This window comes from Miscanthus floridulus, chromosome 10 (assembly GCF_019320115.1).
Source record: "Miscanthus floridulus cultivar M001 chromosome 10, ASM1932011v1, whole genome shotgun sequence".
NCBI classification, from domain to species: domain Eukaryota; kingdom Viridiplantae; phylum Streptophyta; class Magnoliopsida; order Poales; family Poaceae; genus Miscanthus; species Miscanthus floridulus.
In genome coordinates this window covers 142,673,290-142,682,529 of record NC_089589.1, presented here as the reverse complement: position 1 = coordinate 142,682,529, position 9,240 = coordinate 142,673,290, and the positions used below count along the sequence as shown (strand labels likewise).

Genomic DNA, 9,240 nt, shown 5'->3' with positions numbered 1-9,240 from the left:
GGTGCTTGGGTCTATAAAACCTGAGAGCTCGGGTGTGAGCCCTCACTCACATACCACTCTCCATTTTTTCACTCCCTCTCACTCTCACTTGCTCCACCATTCTACAAAAATATTTTCCACAAAGCTTGAGTGCAAGGAAACTCTGCAAAAAATACCTACACTCATCACCACCAAGCCAAGCTCGCGGGTTCTTCGATTTGTTTTCACTAACGTAACCCCGTTTGCAAGTTTTGTTGTTTTCTTTTCTGCCATGGGTTGGTTCGGGAGAAAGCTCACCGGCGCTTTCAAGAAGGTCCATGGGATCGAGCTCAAGTCGCTCCCGTGGTGGCTCAAGTGCGCGCTACACCAAACCCGAAGAGAGTTTGATGCATGAAGACGAGGAGACGGTGCCAATGGAGGAAGAAGAGCAAGAGCAAGAACAACCGAAGGAGGAAGACGACGATGATCCACACCTTGATTTGGAAGTAGCTCGGGAGACACAAGTGTACAACCTTATCAAAGATCGTGAGTTCATCCACACGTCCGGCGTATGACCCTGACCTTCTCCAAAAGATAGGTATGGACACCGAATTCGCCACCATCTGAAAAGCCGTTGGATGGGAGAATATTGCTCCCGTCGATGAGCATGGTTCTCGCTTATTAACTATTCAATTCTTATGCTCTTTGCAAGAAGTTGAGGGTGGGATTACTTTCCATGTTTTTGAAAAAGAATATTATCTTACATGGAGAAATCTCAGCTCTCACTTTGGCTTTAGTATAAAATGCTCAATTGACTTGGATCATGCTCTTAGAGGTTTCAATCATCATGAATTTTAGAGAATGATTTCTAGTCAAAACGTAGTTGGCAAGTTTCAACCTAGAAATATGAATATTCATCATCCTACTTTGAGGTTCATGCATCAGTGGATTGCCATGACTTTGTTTTCTAGGCAAGGACATAAGATTTGTTTATCATGCCGAATTGCAAATTCTCTATGCCATGCTTAAAAAGATTTAAATTGCTCCTGTGAAAGAAATATTTAAACATTGGTTAGAAACTTTTAAGGCCTCTACATCATCTCTTGCACATCCCTTGTGACTTGTGATTGCCACTGATATTGGTGCGTTGGATGGACAAGATGTGACATACATCTCTACTCCACGCATTGATATTGATGAGCACTACTTGATGTAAGGGCACCATTTTAAATATGATGATGCAGGGAACCTTGTATTTTTCTTTCTAGGGTATACAAATGAGATCCCGCTACCTAACTCGGGACTCTCTTTGTATAAATCTCCATCACTCACCTTCACTCTTATCGAACAAGAGGAAGCACGCAGGAGTTCTGTCTCTCATAGGGGAACAAGAAGCAGGGCTAGACGATGAAGCTGGCAGCTCTCAACAGCCACCGTCGACACCGACACCACTTGTGCCTCAGGCATTCCATACGGAGTGGTTCCTGGTCACATAGATGCCTGGGTATACCCCCAGGTATCAGTAGGGCTAGGAACACACTCCACAAACACATGAGGTCAGTGGATCAGGATGGCGTGAAGCCGATGACACGGCATGGGTGCACCACTCGTCTGACTCTGAGAGGCTACCACCACCCGTCCATCCATGATAGTCTACTTCAGACCGCTTGAGAGTTGGGCGACATCAACACTTGTCTCAGAGGATTGGAAATCCGCACAGGTGAAATTCAAAATACACTTAATACTCATGTGCAGGATATGAGGTAGTGGCACCTACAGCAGCAGCAACAATTCGTGGACATCAATGCGCTACTGAGGCAACAACAAGAAGCACAGGCGGCCTACTGGCGGTCCATGGGATACAATCCCAGACCATAGGCCTAGACCTAGCTTGGGGGATGACCCCCGCAGAGGTACCTTGTATCTTTTAATTTTCGTAATTTATTTTTCTGCATTTATTATTTACTAGCATATAAAAAATCTGAAAAATTAAAGAGTAAAATGCATCAAAGGTCCATTAATTTTTGAGGGGTGTCATCTAAGTCCATCAACTATCAAACTGTATTTTTGGATCCTTAAACTTTTAAATTAGTTCACCAGAGGTCCATACCCTTGGTTTATGTTTGTATTTTCCAGAAACCTCCAATCTATTTCTTTTTCTTTCACACGCTTACCCCCTCTTTGTCTTCTAAGCGCAAGGCGTGTCCATTTGGGTGCTTTGGAATGTGTGCTTCATCTTGTTTAGCATCCTGCTCGACGTGACCTTCGGCCTGCTGGACCTCCACGAGGAGCACATTGTGCACATCGACGCTGTCACGAAGCGCGTGTGGCTCGCGGCCGGCGTGTGCATGGATGACGACTACCTCTTGTTCCTTCGCCCATTCTTCTGGCAGCACTAGCGCCATGCACTTGCCATCCACCGCAAGTAGATCGACACTCTGCTCCGCTCATCAACGTACAGGTGCCGCGCCATCCTCTAGGCCTTTGTCAAGGAGTTCCTCTAGAAACACCCGCCACGTACTTCTCTCTCACCCATGCAAGCTCGCCGGTTACGACGTGGCCGAATCTGGACATCTTCCTCCTGACCATCTCCGAGGATCCAAAGTTGTGGGTGTGGCCAATGGAGTTCGACCCGTACAGGTTCATGTCCAGCGGCAAGACGGTGGACATGATGGGGGTCGGCAGGGATCTGGATGATCCAGCTCGGCATGGGGTATGCGGAGAATCTGCCCCAGACTTGCCATGCCATGGGGACAACGCACATCGCCCTGATGGTGGCGTAGATGGTGCAGGCGTTCGAGTGGAGCGGGCACCCATCGCAGCCGCCACTAGACTTCAAGGACAAGATGGAGTTCACGATGGTGATGGATCGGCCGCTGCTCGCCACGGTGAAGCCCCGAAACCTCTCGTTCTGATCGAACGCGTGCATGGGAACAGGGTGCGTGCGCTTGCGTTTGCCGTTTGCCGTTTGCGCATGATGTCCAGCTAGTGTGGCACTATGGCAGTACCGACATCGTTCGTACGTGTGCACATGCATGGCCATGGCCATGGGCCAGGGCTGCATGCTGCTGCCCTGATTTAGTTCAGGACGCAAGCAAGTTGCCATGGGCACTAGCTAGCTACTACTCTCCTGATTCATAGTCGTTCATGAGCTGTTAGCGCCTCCATTGTATGACCATAGACGCCTCCTACTGCTATACTTATAAGGACTTCAAGGTCTCCAACATCTGCTCCATCATGGACTAGAGGCTGGTGGGCCACTACTCGGTGAAGGGCGCGCGCCGTGATGAAGGTGGTGTTGCACTGCACGGCGTAGCAGCCATGGCCATCGTAGATGTGCTGGAGCGGCTGTAGGGGTAAATGTGTGAATGAAAAGGAAATGTAGGGAGTTTTCTACAAAATACAAATATAAAAGAAGGTGTATGGACATCTAGTGAACCACTTAAAAAGTTTAAGGATCCAAAACTATAGTTTGAGAGTTGATGAACCTAAATGACACCTCTAAAAACTTAATGGACCTTAGGTGCATTTTACTCAAAATTAAAAATACCAAAAAAATAGAAAATGATAAAAATACCAAAATATATGAATTCCGCTCTCAAATGTGTTAAATGAATGTTTAGTTTCTCCTTAATTGAAATGATGAATAGTTGCTCTGTCTATAATTTATCTGTGACTAGGTTATAACTTAATATTCCCTATAGTTTAAGTTTGTTGGCTAAAAAATGTCACATCTTAAACCTTGAAAATTGTGGGTTGCAGATGCATGCTCCTTTCTAAGTAGTTGCGAGATATGATATGGTACAAATAGAATTTGCTATGAGTTCGTTCTAAAAGAGACTTGACATCCAGATATTTTTATTTTAAAAATGCTAAAATCTAAAGTTTCTCAATGATTATGAAATGCCTACCAAGGCCATATGACATTATTCCAATTCAAAACCCTAGTCATATGCTACTTGTTTGATCATTGAGCTCTGTTAAATTGATGTGACCCTTGTTGAGATTCTTATCATGCGCTCATGATCAAGACACACGTACACATACAAATAAATAGCTAACTCTTACACTAAGAGTTACGCACAACATGCTTATTCCGTCCACCAAATAAATACTCCATTCACTTATCATATGTCTCTCTCTCAGAAATTTTCATATGCCAAAAAGAAAGAAATGGGCTATGCTAAAAAAAAGAAAGAAAAATGTACGTGCAAAAAGGCATGAGAGAGAAAAAATGCATGTCAAAGAGCATGAAGAAAAGAAAAGAAAAAGAAAAGAAAGAAATAAAGATAGCCCATACTTTCAAATAAAAGGCATTCATTCAAAAAACGAGAGAGATTCATGACTCAAGGAGTTTCAAAAATATTTAGAATTAGGATATTATGAAAATTCCACACACTTGCCCGTCTTGATTAAAGTGTATGACTTGCATCTCCTTGAGGTCCGGTCTTTGACTTAGCAAAATATATGATGCAAGTATGCCCCACTTTCATACCTACCCAAAACTCCCCTAAAAGCCTTTAGTGGTAGGATATGAAAAGAAGGCAAAATTTCAAATGCCATGGTGAGGATTCATACACATTGAGGAACTTACATTTATTTTTACAAAATTCATAAAACCTCCGGATAGATGGTTAATCAAAGAATGAATGATTAGTGATTCTATTATAACTGTTCTATTTTGCAACCACCTAAGAACTTGGAAAAGCTATATGCCCCACAAGAATCAAGGTAAAGGGTGGATAAAAATGCGAACTTATTTGAATTACGGAAGAATACATTGTTATAGACATGTCACTTATGAATTGTATCGACATAGTAGTAGCTTCTGATCAACAACTAAGTACTTAGCTATTTGCTCTAGACGAGCAAAGGTTAAGCTTAGAGGATTTGTTGGCAGTCACAAACTGACAACATTCGACCTCCAATTATTATCCAAAACAGGAGAAATAAGCATACTTTTGACACATATGCATATACTATTGACCTAGTTCCACTTGTATTGGAGAAAACATGGTTGGCAGGAATCAAATTCGAATACAAGTGGAAAACATATAAAACCAAGCAAAAAGGCGCTAGAGCAGAAAGCGTAATGCTGACATACTGCAGAGGAAATAAGAAGAGAAGCCCACCTACATAGCTTACCTGGGCAGAACACCACCGTGGACAAGGTCCAGGCCCATCCAGGAACCGACCAGGCTGAAGGCGGTCATGAGGCAAGCCCATCAGGGTGTGGGCGCACCCCCACCGCCTCCTATCAGGCCCCACTATTCTATGGTGGTTGCATGCCGCCATGTAGAGGTGGTCCATGGTGGTTTTCTAATTTACCTGCACAAAACTGACCACATTTCAATATAAAATAGAGGGTAGAGCTCACCTTTCAACACACCTCATTTGGAGCCTCACACCTCACCTCTCTACTTGTAATCTTTAGTTCTTAGTATTAGTTTGGAGCTAGCAAGAGCTATCAAGGAGGGCTTGGCTCCTTGGAAGAAAAGAGAGAAAGCTTGGTATGAATACAACGAGAATTTCTTCCATAGTCATGCTCTCATATCATTTATATAGTTGTGCTATAGAAATAGAGTATAGTTTTCATGTTATAATCATGATATACGAACTAGCATATAGCTTGTGTGTTATGATCTTAACATGTTCAACTTTGAGCTTAACCTTTCATATGACTTGTATGAGTAGAAGTAGATCTAGGGTTGGGGTGACGGTTTGTTGTAGCTTTGGGTTTGCCCTTATTCTTACTTATTGATCCGTAGGGTCAGAAGTCCCGGGGGGAATATGGGTAGATTCCTTGTACACGGGCATGGTGCTTGGGTACACGGGATCCTACGAATATGATGGTATCCCATGGTTGAGGGGTAGGCAGCAGGTGGTGATAGCCCTATCCGTCCCTTGTACTCCCCCATGTTTGGGTATTGTGTAGGAGTCTTAAAGTCTCCCTGGCTTGCTGGCAGAAAAGGGCCCGAAGATCTCCCCATCCATCCTAAACTTAGTTTTAACTCTAGTCATGTAGTTGATATGATCATTAACTATTCTTTTGCATGGCTATATTAGAACATGCCGGCTCCACGTAGGAATATTCTTTTATTCTTTATTTTCCTTTTATCCTTGAGGTTGGCCCATATGTGTGTCCACTATCCTTAAACTACCGATTTTACCCCTATCATGAACTATGGTCCACTATGCAAGTATGAAATCATGTTTATGTCTATGCTAGACTTGGTATACCATGCCCTCCTTTGGGAAAATATAAATAACGGTACCTGAATACTTCTGGGTGAAATGCTACAACGATAGCTCCGTACGCTTGCGGATAATGTCTATAATCTATTAAGGACTATCGTAGTTGGTGTTTCTTAGCGGTGTTGCTAAGATTAACTCAATCTTAGTAATGGTGTTGAGAAATATCAACAGGCATTTCTAGCGCTGTTACCAGTGACGGACTTAAAACCTCCTCACTTGGTGATTGCATTAAGAAATGCCAACAGTTATGATAATTATATGATAAACTAGATATGGTTACTATTGTGATGCTTATTAATCAAGTGATTACTATAGAATAGGTGAAAACCTAGCTATAATAGCTTCACTGAACTTGATGCTAAAACTTGACTAAAATGTTGAAAGTAAGGACTCATGATAGTAATGCTCTTTTTACAAAGTTATGCTATCAAACTAGCTCCACCAAATAAGACATGCATATCCTTGAGAGTCTTTTTATTTCTCTCCTATTGGGTAAGTCTAGCTAAGTACATTTTAGTACTCAGGGTTTATCCCACCATGTTGCAGGTGAAGTTCTCGACTTGCTGAAGATGGTGGCTAACCGCCGGTGGGCTCGGTGACTATATTTATTCTTCATCTGCATGCTTTTGTTGGAGGATGTCATTTGAGCTAGCAGTGTATTTCAACTTATATGTTATTATAATCATTTCAAAGTTATGTTGTTTCTTCTAATTGGATTTGAACTCAGTATGTATTATTTATTTGTGAACTCAATTATAATATTATTTCTACTGCAAACTCCGTGTATGTGATGCATATTTGCTTAAAATATTACAATCGTGGTTGTGATGTGGATTTACCGAGATCCTTCATGACACTTGGTGGACTACCTGATTTATATAAGTGAAAGTGTGTGCATGTTAACCTATTAAGCGGGGGTAGCCATACTTGATATTGTATAAATTGGGCGGTTTTGTCACAGCGGCCACCGGCCATTTCACCCCACTAGTAACCACCACCGCGGTAGTGGCCTGATGGCCACTCAGCCACCCTCAGTGGCCATGGTGGCACACCCACGGCCCCTCACTGCACCCCCAGCCCATAATGGCCGAGGCCTCCCCTTTCTTACCCCTTCCCTAGTTATGCATTCCACCACCACAGTCCCTCAGTTGTCGTCCCCGGTAGCTTGCCATCATCGTGGTGTCATCGCCGAGCTTTTGAAGGTGAAGGTGCACCCACTTGGAGCAACCCCATGACCTTTCCTTATGTTTTGCTTGAGCAAAAGCTCATCGAAGCTCTCTTTCTCTCTCTATAGATCCCTGTTGTCATTGCCCTCGTTGTGGTGACCCTCACCGCCATTGTCGTGGCCTCAGTTGTGTTCACCGTCGTGCTCGTGTTCTGCCAGTGCATTCCCCTTCGTGAGCCGAGGCTGGGAGCGCTACATCGGCTGCTCAATGGTGAGCTTGGGCCCAGCCCCATGGCATGCCACCGAGTGACCCCGTCATTGACCCACAGTGGACTGGTGGACCAAGCCCATAGGCATGGTCCACGACCGCGCCCATGGACCCGCCTAGTTGAGTCATGACACGTGGCCGCGTGCCAGCGCCCAGTCGACCGCTGCCGCCCCTTTTGTGAAAATACCCCTTGGGTTTCCTAGGAATCTACCCACCGTCCACTATAGTTCAAAAACCTTTAGAATTAGGTACTTTTTTAGTAGTTTAGACCCTGCTCTCTTTGGTATTTGGACCTGAGATCCAGAGAGCCAGCTTTTGCTCTAAAACCCCCTTTTTTAAATTTAATCATGTTGTAGGCCTCGACTTTAGTGTATAGGCCCTTAGAAAAATATATTTAATTGTAGAAATGTCTCTAAAAATGGTTTTGTTCATAACTTTCTCATTTTAGGTCTGATTAGAGTGATTTTTGCGCTCATGTGTTCATATAAACATGTAGATTAGTTTTATTAGTTTTCTCTATATGTTTTTAATGCATGGTGTAATGTTCTAATAGAAATATATCTTTCTTGCATGTGATGATTGTCTGGATACCTGGTTTGGTGCTGATCTTGCGTATATAAGGTGAGGTGATCGAGGAGCAAGAGTTTGAGGAGTAGTACCAGGGTCAAGCTTGTGACTAAGGCAAGTATAGCCTATGGTTTCCTTGTTACCTAGCAATTTTTAATCACTTTATACATATGCATGAGTCTAAATTTGATATACTCTAAGGACGTGCCTAGAAATACTTGATCTATATTTCTTGTTACCTATGGGGGGGTTTGCGTAATAGAAGGATAAGTTTTGCTATGCTCAACAATGTTATGTTAATTTGACTAATGGATATATGTAACCATGACTAAAAGATGCTTTTTAGCAACTTTGGCAAGAAGGGGGCTAGAGCATGGGTCTTTTATGCTTTAGTTGCTCTCCGTAAGGATTTACACTTAAAGCGGCCACCCAGGAGGTCCGTACAACCTTGGGGACCACATGGCTCTGATTGTAGCTATATAACTAGTTTTCTCTAGCTCGTTAGTGGTTACCGAAAGGCGCAAGAGGGGGACTAGGTTGAAGAATGGCTTCTTGTTCTTTTCCCATGATGCCTATTATTGGTGGGGATGTTGCCAAGTTAGGTCCAATCATGGGGAACACAATAGTCTAGGGACTCCTTTGCTTTTAATGTCACTTGGGTCGCGGAGAAGCTTCAGGGCCAATAACCTAGAATTTTCACCGAGGCAATTTTACAAAAGACAATTTTAGGCTTTAAAATGGGGACAAGTCCGACAACGCTTCATTCTAAGTCCGCTAGACGAAGTTAGTACCATTCTACATAACACAATCATGTCTTCGAGATTTTGTACCTTTGCCCTTTTCCCCAGTGACGCCCATTGTTGGTGAGGATGTTGCGAAGTTAGGTCCGATCATGGGGAACATAATGGTCTAAGGACTCCTCCACTTTTTACATCGCTCGGGTCCCAAAGAAGCTTTAGTGCCCGTAGCCTACAATTTTTCACTGAGGTAATTTTAGAAAAGACACCTTTAGACTTTGAAATGGGAA

At 43.3% G+C, this 9,240-nt stretch overlaps 1 pseudogene; it reads left to right on the top strand.

The window, feature by feature from the left end:
- Positions 1-392: 392 nt before the first annotated feature.
- LOC136489876 (cytochrome P450 77A4-like) lies at positions 393-2,873 on the top strand (annotated as a pseudogene).
- The last annotated feature ends 6,367 nt before the right edge of the window (positions 2,874-9,240 follow it).